Source organism: Argiope bruennichi, chromosome 3, assembly GCF_947563725.1.
Source record: "Argiope bruennichi chromosome 3, qqArgBrue1.1, whole genome shotgun sequence".
NCBI classification, from domain to species: domain Eukaryota; kingdom Metazoa; phylum Arthropoda; class Arachnida; order Araneae; family Araneidae; genus Argiope; species Argiope bruennichi.
Window position 1 is genome coordinate 38,478,684 of NC_079153.1, and position 23,684 is coordinate 38,502,367.

Genomic DNA, 23,684 nt, shown 5'->3' on the forward strand with positions numbered 1-23,684 from the left:
TTCTTTCGTTTCCTTAACATACGGACAATCTAGATAGTTTAGGCATCTAGAAAAAAATCTAACGCAAAACTTGCCGACTTCTCATTTAGAATGATTTTTACATGCGAATTGTCTAATCTCTATTATTAAGCAAAAATGCTAACAATTAACCCCAAAAGAATAAAATTCACTACGAAAGTTTAGTTAATTTATTAAATAACGCTTCCAAGAACTGTGATATGCCACATATTATTGCTGCAACTAGAATGCTTCATTTATCCACAGCATGAAAATCTATTTTCAGTAAGACGGGATATTTTTAATGATAATGGAATAACTATTTTCCACATTTAGTTCGAGGCATTATTAGTCGAAAAAACCAAAATTCATTTTTGGAAGGAAAATCGATAGCACACATAGTTGATCCGAAAGTTGAATACTAAGCATTCTGTATTTCATAGACTTTGACAGTAATTAAAAATCAAAATTCGGCATCCAGAAGTTTTCAGCCGTGCATTACGTCGAGGGTGAGATTTGAAGTTTTCAATTCAATTATGTGCCATAACAACTGCAACTCGAATTCCAAATCAACTTAAATTCAGTCTTATTGCAGTTACAGTCCGTCAAAAAAGTATACGGATACAGTTCTTCATCCCAAAGCTAATACTTATAAATTAAATTAAATCTAATTAACTAAATTAAACTAAAACTAATAAACTATTAACTAAAGCTAATTACACTATAAAACTGTAAATGCTTATGCTATATACATATGTTTTCTATAATTGTATGAAATATTTCTTCATGTAAGGGGTTATCTTCATATTTAGATTTACTCAAACTAAATTTTTTTCAAATGGCAATTCAAACACATATCTGAATTCTCAAGATTAAAATATCTCAAATACATGTAATATTTTGTAGTTTTAAATATACAGTTAGTGAATTATAAGCAGTTAAAAATTTGAATTCTTACAGTTAAATGGAATTTCCCATTTTTTTTTTTTTTTTTCATCATCTTTCAAGATATAAGACTCTTTTAACAAGAGTTCTTAATTTACATTAAAACATTTAGCAAGACTAAAGTTATGTTTTCAAAATTTTTAAAAATATGGAAAGATATTTTATATTTTTAATTAATTTTTAAACTCATAAGTGGAAAAGTTTTGAAAAGAAACTCTTCAAAAATTACTATGCCTATCGCAGGAGTATGATCTTAAATATCACTATTCCAAATTTATCTACTTTCGTCAATTAGTTTCTAAAATATGTTCCAACAACCAAAAGCTTTCAGAACAGCATGGTTTCTCCCCATTTTTTAACATTTTATTCTGTTGAAATCCAGCGGACACTTGTATCCCTGGAAATGACCAAGACTTAGCGGTAGAAAAACAGCCGGCCATAACGTTGAAATATTTGCTCATTTTCAAGACTTAGACAGTGTTTTAAAGCAAAGTTCACTCCTTCCTCCAAGACTTAGCAACATACATGTGATACACATTTAAATATTAAAGTGCACTTTATTCAGTCATCTTTTGCTGGATTTAAAGTGGATTGCCTCAATTATCGATTGAGCACCACGCAAATAAGGTTTCTCCTTGGTCATATATTTTTATTCATAGACATCTACTTCATTCAGATCTAGCTATAACAAACTCAAGATACAATCTGTCAAACATATTTTATGTTAATGTCCTAAATATCAATTCTTAAGAATAAGATATTGCGGTAAGGCTTTGGTTAATTTGTGAGAACCTTACCATACCAAAATTTTCGAATTTTTTCATGACATTAGTTTAAAGCATAGTATGTAATTTCTAATTACATTCGGTCCTTTTTTTCACTTTTGACTTTTGTTTACTGTTCTTTTATAGAAATATATATTTTTTAATTGGGTTTTTAAATTAACAGGCATTTGGTGCAGTTTGACAAGGCCCTTGTGTAATAAAAAACAATCAAATCAATCAAGATTTTCACATTCTTTGGAGGGGGGATCTCATTTTCTCAAATGGTTTCCTTTGCAGAAATAAATATAACCTGAAACAAAATATATCTTTAAATATTATTTTAAATTAAGATAATTTTTTTTTCTCTTTTTATAAAAAAATCTTAAAATGAGGGACGAAATCGATACATGTAACAGATTCTAAGATTACATTTCAAGGGAAGTTTCATTTGGTACAAATAGGACGCAATTACATTTGAAGAAAGGATTTGTGAGATTTTTAATAAAAAAAGCACAGAAGCAAAATTCTGCATTAAGAAAAAATTAATTATAAATAATAAACTAAGGTACGTATTAATAGAGAGTTCCATTTGTTACATTTGGATATATTAAGACAGACCCTAAATTTTTTTCCTGTATATCTCCCCTTATTTTGAATCGATTTATCTAAAATTTTATTTCTGAGTATTTAACATTAAGCATAATCAGTTAAAAAATGAAATAGGAAAAGGAATCTATTGAAAAATTTGAAAATTATATAAATATAAATATGTAGATGTCCATTTATACAAATGCAATTCACATGTTAGCCGGCGTCTTGGCCCAGGGGTAGCGCGTCTTCACCGGGATTTAGGCATTCCTGGCTCGGGCATGGTTGTTCTCTTTCTTGTGTTCTCTCTGTGAGGCGCGTGAATGAGCCCCTCCCCCCCTCCTGTAAAAAGGGGTTGTGCAAGCGAGTGTGTGTGTGCTATCTTCATTTGAGCTAGAAGTCAGACTTCTGCCTTCGGGTTCTCAGGGGTCTTTAGCCTCAGAAGCTACTGCGCAAAAATTTGGCTTAAAATAGTCACACGACAAAAAAATCACATATTTTCAAAAAGGATATTCTTTCAACGACATTTTTACCTTGAATTTAATCTTTATGGATTGCGATCAATAATAAGAGTTCGAATACTTTTTTGATGAACTGTACTAATATCTACCAACTATGTGCTGAGCACGTATCGTTGCTATCAGCCCCTTATGTGCGCTCAACTTGCATTACTGGTGAAAGGGTTTGAATAATGTGCATAAACATGCCCATCTTAAATGCTTCAATGGAAGGAGCTTTTCTTGGATAGGTCCAGGTTGAACTTGCAGAAAGATATTAGACATTGATTTATTAGAAACCGAACCGGAACCTGATTTGCATCTATAAAACTTGAATGAATGATAATGAAGCAGGGGAGAGAGTATCTATATAAAGAGATCTTTTTGGATGAGAAAACAGATCTTTCTGACTTCCCGAGTGGAACCATTATTGCTCAAGTCTACAGATATGACAAAATTCATACTTATATAAGTCCTTATATTTATGCAATAGCTGATAATTTTATTCTATAAGATGATAAAGATTATAGAATACAGGACTCAGATTGTAGAAAGTTATTTTTAAAGAACTTCAGCAAGTGGAATGGACAATTTAGTTTCACACATAAATCTAATACAGCATGTTTAAGATGTCACAGAAAGATATTTTTGTGGTGCCAAACCTTCTTCTCTGTCCTTCCCACATTTAGAGTTATAAAATTCGTTTTCCACAAACATCATAGGATGCAGAGTCTATTTCATTGCACTTCGTAGTACATGCAACATTACTTTGCTATATTGCTAAACTTTTTCACATACCAAACTCGTATATAATATTCATGAGCTTTGATTTCCCAAAACAAAATAATTATCTAGGAATTGGATTTCATGAAGCTTCATACCTTACTATGTTTTTTCGCTTCATTCAAAACACTGTGTCGATTTTTATAAATTTTGTTGTGGCTTTTCCTTAATTTCTGAGAACAAGAAGAACTATTTTTTTTAGCAGAAAAAGGGAAAATGAATATCATGCTTAACATTGTTAAAGAATTTTAAGGAACATAAACATAAAAAGTATCATTCAAATGTAGAATTAGATCTCATATTTATGTTTCAAACCCCTTAAGGCATATTCTGCAAAAATTGAAAATTCGTAATAAATAAATAAAACAAGGATATATAGCTAACTGGAACTGTATATTAATTGCCACAAAATAACGAAACTAAGCAAACATTTATGATGTTTTAAGAACAGGCATCATTTTGAAGAAAAATAGTAATATCTGTAAAACAAGTATTAATTTGAAAAAACGTACAATTAACAAGATATAAGATATTATAAAGATGTATATAAAGCATTCACAAAGAAATAAAGAATATTTACGAATTCATCAGAGGCCGTCGCTCTTCAATCCAACAGGTCACTTCCGACAGAGCTTTCCGTAATCCTTTTCACTTCGGTTCATGCCACCACACTGCCAAAGCGAAAGGATGTGGTTGTTTGCCCGACACAAGTCCTTCGACAAAGATTATTCTGAATGGAGTTTTTTCCACTTCGTGCTCCCCGAATTCCCATAAAAAGCTCTTTATTTTAATTTCTCATTTTGTTTGTTCTTTCCGGGGAAAAAAAAAGAAGCTTAACACCATTTCCACAGTTGATAGCTCTCAGAGGCCGCGTAGGTTTCAGAGACAAAATTGCCAGTTCTTGGGTTTTAGCTGTGAAATAACACTTAGATCTGTTGGGCAAGTGAAATGATAATCGTTCAATCGTTGCGCAAAATTACATTTTTTTTTATCTCTCTTCACGTGACAGAAAACGTGATGGCTAAAGATGAGTTCAATGCAATTCAGAAGCGCTTTAATTTGGCAATATTTCATGTTCGGGTCAAACTAAAGCGTCAATTTTTGATAATTTCTATGAATAAGTTTCCTTAAAAATGGGTGCTTATTCAAAAATATCAAATATTTTTTTCTCCCTTCATATGACAGAATGAAATCATGAAAGAGATGGCAAAAGATGAATTCAGGAATGCTTTAGTTTAGCAATGTTTCATGTTCGGGTCAAACTAAAGTTTCAATTTATGATAATTTTTATGAATCTTTTTATCGCAAAATTATTGCTTATTCAAAAATATTAAACGTTTTTTTTCTCCTTTCTGATGAAAGAATGAAATATGATGGCAAAAGATGAGTTCACTGCAATTCAAGATCGCTTTAGTTTGGCAATGTTTCATGTTCGGGTCAAACTAAAGCTTCAATTTATGATCATTTTTATGAATCTTTTTATCTAAATATTGATGGCCAGTAAATTGAACCTTTGGTACAAAAGAGTCCCTAATAGTACATCTTCAAAAAAAAAATCATAAAGACGATTAGATTCCTAATTGATCATGGAGAATTATTCTACTTAGATTAACCTATGAATTTTTCTTACATTATTTAATACACCTCGCATTCTATTCGTAATATCAAATTAAAGCCCCCTCAAGTACCTAAATTTTTATAATTGCTTCATTTTTTCACTCATATTGTACATTATCATGTTCATTCATCCAGTTTTATTGCACTCCAGATATTTTTCATCTAGGTGATTATCATTTTTTGTTGTATGTATTGTATCTTATCATTTATATGTATCTTTTCAATTGATTGCAATGTAATTTTTTTAATGGAGCCTACCTACATCTATACCAAACCGGAAAAGAGGTCACATGATCTCTAGAAATGGAGGTGTGGTGTGGTATTGTTAAGCATATCGAACGTTCTCCCTTCAGCGTTCTCGTATATTTCTATAATATAGTGAATTTTGATTTCCTCTTCTAGTGTAGAATAGGGTAAACAGTATGCATTTCATACTTCTTCCCATACTTAAAATGTATTTAAAATTTCAAATTTGCACAGTAAAATTCAGTATTTCAATACGGATTTATAATATTCTTGTCAAAACGACAGAAACAATCTTATTTATCTAGCTTTCAATTAGAGTTATTGCATTCACATGCACGTGACCAATTGTTAGTCAACACCTTCTCCCACTGGGGGAACACCTCAAAAGCGAGGATGAGAAACTTCCGGTGTGGTGGTTGGCTCTCGTCATCCTGGTAGTTCGCTAGGTGAGGTAGAAAAGGCGGGGATTGGCTACCTCCCAAGGATCACGGGAAGTGTTGAACCGTGGTCGGTGATGACTCTTATGACTCAATCACAGTTCTCGCTAGTGTTGCTATCGCGGTGGTACAGTCATTCAGTTTTATTTTTTCGTGTGTCTTAGAGTGGGTCGGAGAAATCAATTTGTGATTAGTCAACAGTTTTCATAGTTTGTCCAATAAATCTGAAATCTTTCAATATAGTTATTGCGTTTTTCATTATATTGTCCACATGAGCACAGATAGACAAAGTTTCGTTATATTCCATCTAAAACGAGTAGCAGTTCATCAAGTTTAGTATAAAGACTGTATATCAAATATGATTATTTAATTTTTTTTCTTATTTTTGAAGTAACGTGAACACAGGCAGACATAATTGCATAAATCACTTTTCCGTCTCAAGATAGTATAAAATAGAGCGAATACTAAAATTTCAAAGTACAACAAGTAGTTATTGTTATTAAAATTTCAACAACAAGTAGTTATTAATGATCATGGCATTTTCTCTTTCCGTGTTTGTTTTTGTGATAATAAAAATTATTTTTTTCACCATCTCAAGTCTTTAAATTACCACAACTACGAAAATATAAATATTCTTTTAACAATTTAATAGATCCGGCATTGTCAAATATTTTGTCGCTCATATTCCGCTTTAAACATTTTGGCTGTCCCTTTTCCATCAAAAAAATTTAGCTGCAACCCCAACATACCATAATTTTTTTTTTAATGATGTAAAAACTGATGACAAACTGAATGGTTATTATGTCTCCATGTTGCGTTTAAGTAAGATTCAAAACGAGCTTGCCGGGGAAAATAGAAAGCATATAGATCAAAACCCAAACAAAAATGTTGATTTTTTTAAAAATATATTATTGTGATTGTCACAAAAATAGATTTCCAAGACTTAAAGATAGATAATGAATACATAGTTGAGAAATAATTAGAATATTAGTCTTTTTTAAAAAAAAAAATTTCAGACAATGCTCTTTGTATTGTTTCAAAATGAGAGATTTACATAATTAAACTGAATTCAGTTTCAAAATTGAAGCGTATTGCTATGAAAATTATGTGGGAAAAGATAGTTTTTAAAGTTATAGATCACTTAATTCAGCCTACTTCTTATAATGCAATAAAAGTATTCCAGAAAAATAAAAATAAAAATTACTTTTAAAAATGCATGAAATTTATTTTCTTTATGTCGATAATGCAATTTAATAGTTATTTCGTACCGTTTATTTCACGAGTTTTTAAAAATCCTGAAAGTCCAGTACTTAAAAGTTTGAATATCATTTTGAATAGCTAAGCCCATTTGTAAGAAATTAGAAAATTTACTACACGACATCGACCAAAATAAAATGCCTAAAATATTTTCATATATTCAGATATAAAAATATTTTTATTGCTCTCTCTCTCTCTCAACTTTTAAAATAAATCGCATTATAGTCAGTGAACAAAAGTATATCTTAATAGCACACCATCTTCATTAAATAACCAACCGTAAAAGCCGATTACACATCATATCATTGATAAAGATATTTATAAATGCCCATTAATACCACCTGTTCATACATAAAAATAAATATGCGATCCGAACTTAGCACAAACTTTGTTCAAGTTCTACTTTAAGAAACTTATATCATGCACTCGTACCTGTTTTTGTTTTATTGCCTTCTTGAGCATTAACAAAGAAGTTAGAAATAGTAAAGCGTCTTCAAAAATAGCTAAATTTCTGATGCATGAAGAAACTCGAGAGTCATGGACGTCATTAAAGTTGCAGTATGAAATATAATTATCTTTCAGAAAAACTTGATATGAAACCAGAGTAGATACTCTAAATAGGGAGTAACTTGCGCCAGAGATGGTTTCAACAAATACTAATAAAAATTTTAGATGCAATTCAAAATAATAGAAAAATAGAAGAAAAAAAAGTAATATCGAGAAATTCTCATAAAAAACTCAGAATGCAATTTTTACGAAAATAAAAGGCAGAAACATGCTTTAAATAAAATAGTATTATACATTCAAAAATGCTTACTGAAGGAAAGAATTATGGTCTCCTCGGAACTTTCTCGCATACTCTCTAAAGCCTATATTTATATATTATTAACAGTACACTGCACTGTTGGTGGACAATACCTATGTAATAGTCAATTAGAATGTGATCATCGAGTATTAATGCTGAAATGGAGATAATACAAAAGTACCAGAAAATCGAATGCGTATTTTGTATGCCTTTTTTCCTAGATTGCTTAAAATCAAAATTTGACCCAAAACTACAAATGTAGTCATAAAATCACATACCAAATTTCATATATTTAATACATTGCATTTTTAAGTTATCGCGTTTACATGTTAGTACAGACCGACAGATGGTTAATCTGCTCCAGTTGATACATATCCATATTTCAAATATTAAATCTTGTAACAAATTTTTCCATCTACCTCTCTTGCTTTTGTATTGATTGTGTTTATTTTATACTCGGGCAGTGGAGCAGACAGACTTCTTCAGAATGTATTTCGTTCAAAATTTTATAATAATCAATAAATTTGTAACAGAGACACTGTACCAAATTTCATTCGTTTACCGTAAAATATTTTTGGGTTATCGTGTTTACAGATAGACAGACATAATGCCAGAAATGTGTTTATCGAACTCAGGTACGTCTGAAGCATGGAGATTCGTTGAAATTAGGAGTTTTGATTTTTTTGACAATTATAATATTTTCTATTCTTACACATCGTTTAAAATACATCGTTACAAAGTACAGGGTTGTTATAATCAAACTTCCCCTATAAACAGCATCCTACAACGCAAACGGATAAACGGATTACAGCGAAATTTGGCAAATAGGCTATACACGAGATGCGCTCACGGAATTCCGGGGAAAAAAAAATTAATTCCAAAATGTCCACCAGAGGGCGCTTTTTCTAGATAATATTAAATTTAACACAATAAACGACCAAAATGGAATACAAAAACAATATTAACAATCCAGAACAAGAATTATGAGTAATAATATGTAAAACCGGGAGAAGTTACCAATTCTAAGGGAAAAAATATGGAGATTTGTATGCTTACGAAGAAGGGCAAAACAGGTTAAGATAAGAAACTCTTGGATTCGTTGTTATGTTTTATGTCGATATTTCCTGCTGTAATGATGATGGTATCGTGTTGCGACGTTGAATGATAGAAAGAACTCCATAACGCTTCATGTGCGAAGCCTCACAACTGGTCAGTTACGATCTGCTGTTGAACACACTGCCCATCCACTTGAAATTTTGCAGGTGAATGAGGATGGTCACATAGATTACCTTTCTCTACATCATCCTGGACATGATTAACAACCGCTCCTCTTGTGCAATTCCATTCTAATCTGTTCTTGTTTCTGCAAACTGAATGTTTTCTCAAACAGCGCACTGTTATTTTTACTTACCTTTAATATGGATCGATGACAAGGTGATCAGAAACTAGTCAATAAATGTTAATATTGTTTCTGTATTCCATTTTTGTCATTTCTTCCGTTAAAATTAATGTTTTTCCGGAAAAGTCACCCCTTGGTGGATATTGGATATTTTGGAACTATTTTTTTTTTTTTTTTCAAAATTCCATGAGCGCATCTAATACTAAATTTCGTTGCAATCCGTTCATCCATTTGTGTTGTAGGATGTTGTTTATAGGGGAAGTTTAATTATAACCACCCTGCAAAAACAAAAATTTCAAAACGAATAATAGTAATATTAAGTAGTTAATTAAACCGATCGTTTACATACGCCTGGTTTTAACACGAACCGGATGCGAAACGTAGAAAGATAATCTATTGATAAATCTATTATTTTATATAGTCTATCGAAGAATCGAGTTGACTGACATTGGATGATATTCAACCTCCTATCATATCCGAAAACCATCAATACAGAAGTTCATTTGTTCGAGGAAGTTTCCTAATGTCAACCAAGATAAAGATTTAAAATGGTAATTATTTTTATTTATTTTGGGACTTCATATCAACACTCACTCATTGGTCATTGAATTCAACCAATAAATTTTACTTTGACAAAACTAGACAGCGTCAATTCTAGAATAGAATAGCATTTTAATTCAAAATTTCTCATTGCAAACGAAATTATACATCACTATGTGTTGATACTGCATTCTGGATCAAGAAACCTGATTTTGCAGATACAGAGGCTCAGTTCAAAACGAATTCTTTCAGATAAAAGCTTAATAATGGTACGTTACCATAGCATTCATTCTGAATCTTTATGTTATTATGAAGACTGACCATTAGCTGATTATCTTCCGGCAACTTTAATTTGTGAGCTTAAGAATTTTATCTCGTATTATTTAGTTGAACAATGACTTAGCTAGAAAAACATCGGCGTTCAAGACAAAGCAGTAAACTACATATTTTTTCAAATGCAATGGATAAAATTATCATTTTTGACTGCCTTTCAAATTACGGCGCACTTCTAAAACATATTTTTTAAAACCTATATACCCTATTGATGAAGCCGATTTAGATATTAGACAATCTAGGCACACAATGGCCCCATCTAATTTTTTCCTATATTTCGTAGTTTTAAATTACTTTTTAAACTTTTATATAGAAACTGTACTAGCGAAACAGTAATACTGTTTTTAATGTATATATTATATAAAAAAATGTATGCAAATGTTACATTTTAGCCGTTTTTGTAACAGATAGCGAGCTACTTGACATATGATATTTGAGGTTTGTTTTGCCTGTATTGTTTGAAATGTTAAATGAAAATTATTATTATGTCAGAGTAAATATTTGCATTGCACTTGACGTTGAAATGGTGACAAAAAAGAAGAGGAAAAATTTAATTAACACCAAATTAACAGAAAATAAGTTTAAAAACAATATTATTCATTAATTCTACTTTTAGATATGCTGCTATTCATCAGTTTGTAACAACACAAATGAAAAAAATTTCCGGTTTGTTTACCTTTTTCGAGTAACTGGGCTTTTCCGTCCCTTAGTTAGCAATCGCCTGAATACCTAAATAATACACTTGTTAACCCTCCATGGTTTTTTTTAAATATTAATGAGGCTTCCAGCAATATCAGGTGAAGAAAAATGCGAATAAAAAACAAGCTAGAATCTGGAAATTTGAAAAGAAAAGCTGATCTTGAAGCAGCTGAGCTGGATGCAAAATGTAAAAAATTGATGCAATATTTAGATATTGAAGATATAAGCAAAGAATGTTCCCATTGTGACATTTCGAATTTTAAATAGGAAATAAGCCGATCGCAAAATATGCTCTCATCTTAGAAAGATTAAGCTTCTAGCATTGAATGAATGGCCAATAGAGTTTAAAAACGTGCTTACTGGAACTGGCGAACATCGCGTACAGTATCGGACAACATCGGGGTTTGCGCACGAAAGCGAGCAAGGGGCGAATCCCTCTAATGCATATATAAAGAAATAGTGATATCGAGATTCCGATAAATTTTCTTACTTTAGTCCTCAGCGAGTATTAATTGAAATTGTGTCTTCTTCGTCGCTAGTATATAAACAAAATCATTCAAATACTGAAAGAACTAAATGGTTTGAATTTGACACATGATTTTCACATCCAAAAGGTAGTTAGTACGAAATTCTAGACGAAATCCGTCATCTATCCTCAGTTTTTCGTGGAGCTTCAATACATTCCAGCACTTTCTATCCTCATTCTTATTGGAATTCTAGAACTAAACCAACGACATTTTATCTTCGATCACAATCGAAATAAGGCATTAAATCGAATCACTCTTTATCCTCAATCTTCCTTGTATGCTGCCAACTGGTAACAAAGAATTCAATACTAAATCGTTAGCTTTCTTTCCTCAGTTTTTTAAACTAAACATTCATATAAATATCCAGACTGGGGATAGATTTTAAAATATTGATTACGCGTCCTTAACATTTCGTAGTCCCTGAATGATTTCGATCTAAACTCTTAACCAGTAGACAACATCACAACGATAAGTGAGGATCTTAAATTTTATTCAACTAAATGAATGAGTGACTCAATTTTTCACGTTTATGATCGCATATTCAGCACCTCTTAAAAGCAACATTCATGTTAATATCCAATTTGGAGATAGGACTTAAACCACTGATTGCATGTCTTAATATTTCGGACCCACGAATGATTTCGATCTAAACTCTTAACCAGTAGACAACATCACAACGATAAGTGAGGATCTTAAATTTTATTCAACTAAATGAATGAGTGTCTCTATTTTTCACGTTTATGATCGCATATTCAGCACCTCTTAAAAGCAATATTCATCTTAATATCCAACTTGGAGATAGGACTTAAACCACTGATTGCATGTCTTAATATTTCGGACCCACAAATGATTTTGATCTAAACTCTTAGCGAGTAGACAACATCATCACGATGAGAGACGGAGAATTTAAAACGCTATTTCCACCAAATGAATGAGTGTCTGAGTTCTTCACGTTTGTAATCATATATTAAGTATTTAAAAGCAAACTGGAAACTCTGCCCTTCTTTCTTTTTCCTCCCTGTAGCATTCCATCAGAATTACGGTTCCAAGTGGCGGACTTGATCCAGAGACAAAGGAACCCGACGCTCCAGCAACTGAATCATCACCGAAAGTATCGGATCAGTGGAGATGAAGAATGACGAACGGGACGTCCTCGAATAGCTGATTTCCGCATTCGATAATTCGCATTGTATCAGTCTCTTCAAACGGATCGCAAGGTGCAAAGCCCAGACTCCGAAAACTAGTTTTGGAAAGTGAAATGAATAAGAAATGTACGGGGACAATAGGGATCATCACTTGTAGTTTTCATATAAGCAGAAAGCGTAGTGCCTACAGGCAGAGGGCAAGTCACAGGCATTAAATGGCAGATAAGGGTGTTCATATGATAGCTATAAGAATTTTCATAGGTTTAAACTAACGATAAACGAAAAATCAAACCACAGTTTGAAAATAAACATTTTTTGTTTGTTTGTTTTGCAGAAGTGAAAATCTTTTATAGTACTTGTGCATTAGATTCTTACAGTAATAAGATTTCGAAATTAGATATTTTAAATAGGAATAAATCTTTCTAATGAATGGATTATGTAAATCAGACATTTTTCCAAAGATTTCAATGTTGTTTAAATTATATTTCTTTCGTTTTAGTGGCATAAATTTCATAAGACGTTTATGCTAATGCTATTTTACAAACAAAATTCATTTAAACCATTTTTAACAGTTTCAAAGTCATCTGTATTTATTCCTTTGAAACACCATTCCAAGACGTTGCTGAAGACTTTCAAAATCACCTATAACTTCTCATGTATTTTAAATAACTGTTTTAAATATAAATACAAATATATACTATTTAAAAAAAAATCTTTACTTTAAACCAAATAAATATTTTTGTATGTAGAAATAACACATACGTATACTTTCATTACTAGCTTTCGAGTTGTAAACGGAGTAAAGAATTGTGCTTTAGGTTATATGATTTGATAAATGTAATACTGTAATAATTACGAAATCTAAATTGTTATACAATTCCTCCCATTCAACCAGCCATATTTAGTGAAATATTCTAGACATATCAACATTTTCAATAAAAGAATTTTGTTTTTCGACTTTCAAAATTAATTGAGTTACGAGGCTTCAAAAATCATTATTTTAGATTGTTTTGTACCATTTCAGAAGTTGTTCCAAGGAAGGTCATCCTATCAACAGATTCTTCAGGTGGTAGTTTATTGTAAAGAATATATATATTTCACACTTCAGGAATCGGTCAGTTTTGATCGCAACGGAATTTTAATTTTTTTTTCAAAATATTAATAAATGCAGATTATTCAATAAAAATTCTGATTTTGCAATTTTTTTGTGGAATATTTATTGAATCAAATAACATGTCATTCTTTACACAACTTAAAACCTCTTTAAAACTAGAATTATATGCCTTTTCTAACAGTTCAGATATTAGCAAATGAGTAATGATTAGTTTAGATAATTAGAATGAAATTTCCATCATATATGTATACATACATGTAATGTATCTCTCTTAATTTAATTTAAATCCAATTTAACTTACTAATTTGTATCTTAAATTAGCCCATGTTACTTCATTCCAAAATTTTCTTTTCTTTTTCCCTTATCCAAATCTTACTTTTTTATTTCATTATTTCTAATACGTGCTCTAAAGAATTGTTTAGTCGGTAAATACCACGCCACGAGCGAAGGTATAAAAATCCCTAACACCAACACATTTTATTAAAAAATATCTTAGATTCCCTTTCCTATGTCGACTCGTGGCAAAGAAATTATTACAATCTCATAGTAAAATCACTAAAGGGAAAGGGAATTTCTGTCACTTTGCTCTTGTATTGCGATATAAACATATGTCTTTTTATCATCGCTTCTCTCTTGTGCAAATTCTGACTCCCAAATTGAAATAAGTTGAAATTCATTCAAAAAACGTTTCTTCTTTTCGGCTACGCCTCGGCAAATTTATATTATAAAAATATATCGTCCATTATTTTTTTCTATATTAAGTAACCAAATCGACAATAAAATAAAACATACACTTATTTTCCAAGTAACTAATTAAAAAAAATTGTTAGTCTCAAAAGGGCATAATTTTTACATTTAGACTTCTGGTTCCAAAACTTCTAAAATTAGTGATAAAGAAATATATAGATTTTCACCTTCGCAACAGTTGTATAAACATTGCAATCATCCGTGCATAATAACGAGATGAGGAAGCCTAATGTAATGAATAATTAGACCAGATTCTCAGATTTCTTATGCTGCACTTCCTCCATGCTGCTGCAGGTGTTAAGATATATTTCACTCGCACAAAACTATTATTTCCTTCTTTTTTCTAAGCACCGCCTTTTTAGCATGTATGACATATACACGTGGATTTCAAACAGATCATTGCTTTTTCTAGTAGCAATCAGAGATGAACCTTACACTATTTATCAAAATATACATGTGTGAATATGAAAATTTGGAATCCTCGAAATTTATATCTGTATGTCATTGATAACCTGGTCTTTGAACTATGAAATGCAGGAATCAATTAAATCGGTTCCTTACTATTAATTTAATTAATACTAGCCACTGTATCTGCGGTTTCACCTATGTTTATCGGTTCTATATGTAGCTAAGAAAAGGCATAACATATATACTCTCTTACGTCGCACAATTTTTATTTTCAACCCCTTTAAAAATTTCAAGGCCTCATCCATAAATAATTATAAATGTAGATTTTTGTTAAACGATGTTTTCAGTCTCAAATTTGGCGCATGCATATAAAGATTACATAGAGCTAATAACATAGCAATAATGGTGAATTAAAATTTTGAAAGTAAAATATAAAACAAAATTTGATTAAAAAATTGTAACAATTTTAAAATACAGTATTTATGAAAAATTACTGTCAGGGCATATTATTTTTTCTTTATTTCAACATGATGAAATTAAAAATGAAAATTTCTGAAGAAAGCGATTTAACATTGGCAAAAAAAAAAAAAAAAAGGTCAAAAGCATAAATGTGATAAAAACAGTGAATTTGTTTTAATATTTTGACAAAAAAAAACCGATTTCGAAAAATTGATTAAATATCGAAGAAAAATTGTAATGCAAAGAAACTAATATTATTGAAAAGCAAATTTTTTAAATTTTAAAATGGTATAAAACAATTTTTGGGTTATGAAATGTTTGTAAAATTATAGCAGAAAAACGTATAATCTTTTTATACTCATTTCATCCTTTTCAGCAGGGCATAGAAATTTTTTAATACGGCAGTTGATTCTTCCAGGTTCAAAGAAATATGTGTGTCACATTTCGTTTGAATCTATCTAGGATATGTGAAATTATATAGGTTCTAACAAACATACGGATTTTCAATTATATTTATATGAACTAGCGGCTGAAATCTTTTTTTTTCAAATATATATTTATATGATTCCATATTCCACAAAGAAGAAATAAAGAAAATAATGAAAATTTTAATTTGCTGAATCAGTAATACAGCTCTTCATCTTCTACGCATTCTTAATTCCCCTATAAATAGTGGAATGAAAGGCGTCTTTGTTTTTCATAGTATCAAATTTGAATTTGTAATTTCATTTTCAAATCTGGTTAAATCTCCTGATCCGTTAAGACTAAACATATCGAAACTTTACTAATAAGTTGAAAATCTAGTTTAAAAACGGTTATTTCATAAGATAGGCTTAACGTTCAAGATGGCGAAATCACGATTTTGTTCTAAATCATTGACGATTACTCAAGGAAACTAGTATGAGCGTTAATTCAACAATTTACTACTCAGAATCTTTTCTTTTAAATTTATTTATTTTTAAGAACAGCAGACGATTTTGAAAAATAAAAATATTAACTTAATTTTTCCGATTTCATTCGTGTTCAAATTCGACATAAACAATTCTAAGCAGGATAACGTGTGCCATCCAAAATACACAGAGCTTTCTAATGCTCAATGAAATATTTATCCATTAAAAATTTACATACAATCAATACTTGATTACGAATATGGAATTATCCAAAATGGTTCACGAAATGTAATCGTCACGATTTCTTGCTCATCTCACGCAGCAATAATGAGACTTCAGAACAATTGTATCACATGGACTTTTTTACTCATAACTATAGATGACATCACTTCAATTGCAAAATTAAAACATTTTTGCAACTTTTTTTTATAAAATTATCTTATATATATAAGCACAATTTCGCCATCAGCACATTTCAAGAGCGAGACAAAGAAATATTCTTCGATGTGCATGTTTATGATTTACGATTTGCGCAGATGCACGCATCCGCGAGCGTAAAAACCATAAACAATTCCACAGAATGCCGCATTTTTCCGAGTGTCGTCCATATTTCTAGAGAGCCAATGTACACGGCCAAGGTAAATATAAAGGTCAACGCATAACGAGTGATCATCAAATGTTTCACGAGTTACGAAATATTCTACGGCAAGAATCTGCATAAATTAGTAAAATCTCGATTGTTTTATCTTGCGACAGCCTCGCGCCAATATTTCATGAAAAACGTGATTTTGAAGTGTAGTAGCTTAGGCAATAAACAAGATGTAAATGCGTGATGTAATATATTTTTCTAAATTAAATATTGTAAAATTTTTTATCAATTTCAAAAAGTAATAGTATATTGTTATTAGATTTTAATATTTCTCAATTATTAAGATATATTATTTCTTATGAGATTTTTATAAACAAGGAATAAAAACGTTTTAGAAATTAATGCTATAAAGCTTTCAAACTTTTCTATCTTTCCTCCGAAATATTATTTAAAATATATTTGAAATATTTTGAAAATATTTTTTTCCTTTATCCAACGTACGTCCAAATATATTTTTTCCCTCAAACCACAATTTTCTTTATCTTTTGATAAGGATTTAGGTTAAATTAAATTTTGAAATTTACACCTAAAGATAATATAATTTGAAAATGCATTTGGGGGGGGGGTATGTGCACCTCGGAGTGCATTTTTAAAATTTTAATTCAAGTTTTAATTAATTAAAAATAAGTAAAATTGTGAAGGTTTCACGCGATAACTTTCGAAAATATTATTACACAAAAATAAAAGCACCGTTTCAAAAAAGTCTTTTCAAGATACTATGATACTTTATATGATAACGGTGAAAATTCTTTTAGAATTTGCAGAATTTTTAAAGATATTTTTTTCCTTACTTTCCAGAGTACATCGTTACCCTGAAATTCAAATCGTTTTCATTGTTTATCAAAAAGTTAATCGCTTGAGTTTCTCCAATTTTGAAAGCTAAAGAAGAAGGATTCTGTTTAGTTCAAAAAGAAATATTAAGAAAAAGAAATTACAATACAGCGAAATTCACAAGAATAATGAACTTATGAAGAAGAATAATGAAGAAGAAAATGAACCGAATATTTACATTTTTAACAGAACCATGATATTAAAGAACTGTCTCCATTGGAAAGGTTCATGAACACACAAAAAAAATTATTGAGACAATTAAAATAATATGGAATTAATGAAAGATAATTTGGCGGATTCATGGACATTAAGTTATATCTAAAAAAATTTACATGAAATCAAATGTACGCAATATTCTCGGCAAACCAGCTGGTCGCTTGAGGCGAGTACTATAAATAAACCTCTTATTTTCTCTATCCTTCTCTATTATTACATTAATGTGCTATTTTTCATGGTCTCAACTTAATTTTTTCATATTAAATTTTGTAGCCGCATTTGACAGCAAATGTACATGTGATACAGCTACATGTGGAACTTGAAAAAATAAGGAATCACTTGTAGAAGAAGTCAGAGAAGTCAAAGCCTCCCCCAAGTACCTTCAAAAGAACTCTGACCCACTGTTGTTTCTCTTAGAGGAAAAACAGGTAATCTCCAGCTACTCACAGTAAAACGTTTCATTGCCAAAACTTACATAGTTAAGCTAGATTATAAATAATGCTGGATCAGAAGATAAACAAATAAGTTCCATCCTCTGCTTCAAATTCTTAGGCCATGCCAGGCCTTAATCTATTACTTCTGATTCATATTTTGAAAAGCATTGTCTATTTATTTTACTCCAAAAAATATAAAGTATACATATCGAATTAATTTTTAAAATCACATTAGCTAAATCTAATCAAATAAAGTTTATAAAATTTGGTAAAAAAAATTGGCAAGTTTAGAACAGACGTTTGCAAATAGTGTTGTATTTCAAATTAGACATACTAGATAGTTACCAAGGGCCAAAGGGGTGGTATGTCTATAAGAATATGTTATAAGCTAAGTTGTCAATAAATTAATAAATTTATAAAAACTACAAATTTTATGAATTATAAAATATTAGGAAGTATTGACAATTTATCAAGTTGCTCTGGTTCATATCTGCTTTACTGCGTTTATCTATTTATTATAAAATTTTTAAACACAGTGAGTCTATTTAAATAATATTGTGTAAAAACTTCGCTACCAGGCAATCAGAAAACTTAATAAATAAAAAAACATCACAAAGTTACAATAAAAACGTAAAAAACATTAAAGTTATAATGTATTACAATGTGAAATTAAACTGAACAATTTATTAAAATGGGAGCTTCATAATATGCGCTGCATTGGGCAGTAGTATGCCTAAATCCACCACTCTCTGCAAACATGCAAGTTCATTTTCTTTCACTAGTTTAATATTTTACAGGGCTTCATTCGTTTTTTTAATATAGATTCTTTTACGGAAGACTTAGTTTCAATAATTGTGTAAAAATCCAAATGTTGTCTTTTTTATCATAAAACAACTGTACTATTTACTGTCTTCACCAACGAAGTTCCAGTTCAGAAATGATTAAGAAATTTCATATGACTCATACGATACCGATGAAAAATATCAAAGTTTCAAGGAGAGATTTCGAAACAAATTAATCTTTTTTTTTTCCGTTTCGTAAATCATGAAAGCAGAAGATTGGCTTCATTCCTAAGAGACCTGCTGGTCTACGAGATTGGCTTTATTTCTATCCAAAGTTTAAAATTAGTGATAATGAATACTGCATTTTGCTTCATTTGGCGCATTATTTGAACTTTGAATGAAAAATGGCCCTTTGGGAAAGGTCGAGGAACTTTAAATATTCGCCAAGGAAGTATTCTTTGTTTACAACTCAAATGTTCATAATTTAGAAATATTAAACTAGTAATTATTTGTACTCGTCTCACAATGATAATAGTTTTCAATAGTTAAATCAATGTTAATTCAATGACAAAAAGATCAAAATAAAATTTACTTTATTGGTTATACAAAAAAAGTAGGAATATAAAATTCAGTATAATAGATGTTAAAGGTGTAATTTAGTTTTAAAAAACTGCTTTTAAAAAAATAAGTGCGTACGATCTTTGAAGAATCAGCAAATTAATTATACTGCATCATGGTTTTCTGAATCATAAAATATATAGTATTTGTATGAATAGGGGCTTAAATCTAGGTTTAAGATTCGATTTTAAATATTTTAAATGTTTTGATACATCTTTATATATAATAATTTTAATTAAAGTTATAATTCAATAAATATATAAAACTGATTATTTCCGAGAGCGAATGTTGTTAATATAACACACATATATTTCGTATCTGTTGAATATTTTGCAATAATTGTATTTTTAAGAAGATGCTAATAATTCCTACAACCACAGAATAAATACAGACTTCTTCATAATTTTAGATATTAAGATCTGTTTCTCATAGGTGAATAACATTTCGAAACTAAATGAAGCAAAAATGTACTCATATTTTACTTGAAATGAAAAATTTAGCAGTTCAAATCAGTTCCTTTTCTATTCAACACAAGAAGTTCATTACATTCCACATAAAAAGATATTTCAAAGATAGATTTAGCTCGAATTCATCTACTAGGTCATTGCTACTTGATATAGTTTTTACCACGCACGCGAAAGCGCAGTAAAATACGGTATCATACATCATGCTAGGGGCATGATTCGAATTATATTCCAATAAGTGTATTGTACTCACGCTATTTCGATAATGGTTATGAGTTTTCTTGCAAGTTATCTGATTTTCCACGATTTTCCGTCAAATTTTATGGCAAGAACCAGCTGGCATGGTTTCCCCGAATCTTTCTCGCATATTCTTTAATAAAAGTGTCTAAAAAAGAGCCCTCCTCCTACATAGAATTTTGGATCAAATCCTTAAACACCACTACTCTGATTTTTATTTTCACACATTAGAGTTAAATGCTTTGTAATATAGTAAAGAAAACCGGCATTTATGTATTAACCACATGCCATTGATGAAGAATTTGACTGTAAATTTGAGAATTTACAGTTACTAATTTTGACTGTAAATTTGAGATAGAACTACAATAGTAATAAAAAGATCACATAATAAATTTCATGTATTTAAATCCCTGCGTTTTGAGTTATTCAGGAGAAAATACTAACCGACAGACGGATCCTTTGAAGTATTTGTTTAAAAATTTGATATGGATCTATGCTTTAAATGTCGCATCTGTGTACCAAATTTTACCCATCTATCCCTCTTCATTTTATTGTGTTAATTTATATCCGGATAGTCAAACAGATAACTTCCTCTGAATGAACTTTGCTTAAAATTTCATAGAAATCTACAGATTTTGTTTTAAGGACATACATACATCAAATTTCATTGATCTATCTCAAAACATTTTTGAGTCATCCTGTTCATAGATCCATTCTCTTACAGTTAACGGACATATAGACAAAAACTTTATGGAATCATATTAGTGTAGTAATTCCACATTCAATACAGCTGAACAGATGTAGTCAAAACAATTATAAAACAACCTTTTACTTTCAAAAGTAAGACTTATTACTTTTTTCACATAAAAAATAAATTTAGCACTCTACATAGCATTCGGGAAAATATTCTCTTTTCTTAAAAAAGAAATAAATGCCTTCGGGAAGCACCATAAAAAAATTAATAACAACCAATTTTCTAAACATATATTAATATCAAAACATATCTGTCTTTCATAATTTTTTTCTGAAAGAAGAATTGACTTTAAAAATTAAATAAATATTACAGTGTTTTCCTGGTTAAAGAATATTATTTATTAACAATTTTCATGTAATTGAAAATCGCGCATTAAGAATTCTTAATTAATTATTTTGAAAAACCAATAAAAAGCAAACAAAATCAGCGATAAAATCAAGAAATATTCCATATTTCCAATTATTTTTTCCTGCCAAACGATTTATGCATATGTGATAATGTAATCACCAGAAATTTACTGTGATACATATTTATACTATCTAAATAAATTGCTTATTACAGAATTAGCGAATGATAATGAAATACACACACACACACATTGTATCTAAATTCATTGACATTAATCAACTAAGTTTACCTTTTTAAGATTCACCTGCGACGATGCCTGCAACGCTCTCAATCACATGTAGTTCACTTCACAATAAGCAGAGGAAAATAATGGGATGGAAAACTTCACAATGAGGAAACTACCAGAACGTGAAGCTCAGATTAAGAGCTTCTTCTTCTGGAAGCCAAATGCGATATCTGATAAAAAATTAACTCAAAAAATTTAAGTCTTAATCTGGAGCCGGCAATACTCACGTGAGTTTAAGAACTATTTAAAAAGGAATGAAATCCCCCTCTTGCCGCAGCTGAGGTGAGAATGTTTGTGGAAAAAAGTGAACGGATCGACCAATGGTAGACGAGAATCACGTGATCCGTGACGTAATCTCACGGTTCTTCGGCTTGTTTTCAGTCAGTTTCCTGCGATCTGCACGGTTTACTTTTAATTTTTTTTTTCTCTCTCTCTCTTTTTTTCATTTTTGGTCGGGCTTTTTTTTTTCGTGTATTTATGATATTATATAAATTTAACTAATTTACGGTGGGGGGAGTTTTCCTTTCAAGATTCTGGGGAGAATTTTATTTTCGTACATTGTTTATGTTGTTAACATATACAGACATGGATAACAAACATCGTATTCCGACAGTATGTAAGGTACCATTAATGAGATAAAATGACATGTTACCATTTTTTTTTTCAAAAATTCATACGACGGATTCCTCTGCTTTAGAACAGGCAATTTTAAGAACAGAGCAAACCGCATCTACAGCAAATGTATCATTAAACAATTTTTATAAGATAGATTTAAAGTATAAAGGAAATGCATTAACAACAGCGATTATTTAAAAGTATTTCGATTTTATGGGCGTTTATGTATCATTTTAGAGCAAAGCTTGATTAGATTTTAAATCTCATCAATATCCATTAAAATTCTTCAATTTTTTTATACAGCTATCCTTCAATTATTCTTACATTTAATTGACTCTGAAATTTTTAAATGAAAAATAACAACCTCCAAATTAATCATGTCACTTTATTTCATATTTCTATATCATAAACTTAAGATTTAAATATCATTGCTTTTATGATTTCTGAAATGTATTGTACAAATTCATTATATCCACAATTGTGCTACTACTCTCAAACAGTTCTAGTTTATTTTAAATATTTTTCAAAATGTGAATGAAGTAGGCCATTTCCTGGAGAACAAGCGAAAAACTAATATGCGATCGTCTTGTCAGAATAGGTTTCATCCAGTTCGAATACTCATAGAGGATTCATGTATCCCGAAATTACAGGCAGGTTTAGAATTTCACGTCGCGGGGAAGACTGAATCGTTGGTGTTTCATCACTATAAAATACAGAACAATTAGTCTCTCATGGTGTAAAATTACCTGTCGAAGCATCATAACCGTTATTTGTGAAGCTAATTTTTTATCCTTAATCACTCCCAGGGACATTTCCCCCTCGAATGAAGAATTTGTTTCAGGGTGAACGATTCCCAAGTCCCAAAAAACTGCAGCGTTCAAATGAGTAATCAATATTTACTACTTTGTATAAATGATACTAAAAATTCATAGTTTTAGGGTAGTTAATTCGAAACATTCTTCAAATAAAAAGATTCTCTTAGTTCCTCTATAATAAGATAAGTTCAGTCACTTTTTAAAATTTAGTGGAGCATGAAAATTGAAGAATTAAACATGCATTTTTAAATGAAGTTATTAATTTTATTTAACATGAAAAAAAAAAATTTGAGTGCGAAATATCTATGCGAATTTTTCTCAGTTTGGAAACAAATTTCCTTTGTTTTACAGAATATAGAAAGAAAGAAAAAAAAGCGAGAGAGAAAAAAATAGAAATAGAGAGAAAAAAAAGAGCAGTAATAATAAATCTAATGGTGA

At 30.2% G+C, this 23,684-nt stretch overlaps 1 protein-coding gene across 2 annotated transcripts in view; it reads right to left on the reverse strand.

The window, feature by feature from the left end:
• Positions 1-22,097, reverse strand: part of LOC129963586 (uncharacterized) — an 82,984-nt gene extending 60,887 nt beyond the window's left edge. The window contains exon 1 of one of the 2 annotated variants that reach the window (XM_056078051.1): positions 21,820-22,097. The gene's annotated coding sequence lies outside the window, so the exon portion shown is untranslated. Of the gene's footprint in view, positions 1-4,154; positions 4,294-21,819 lie in introns of those variants that run through there. The other variant, XM_056078052.1, reaches the window with a different exon arrangement.
• Between the last annotated feature and the right edge of the window lie 1,587 nt (positions 22,098-23,684).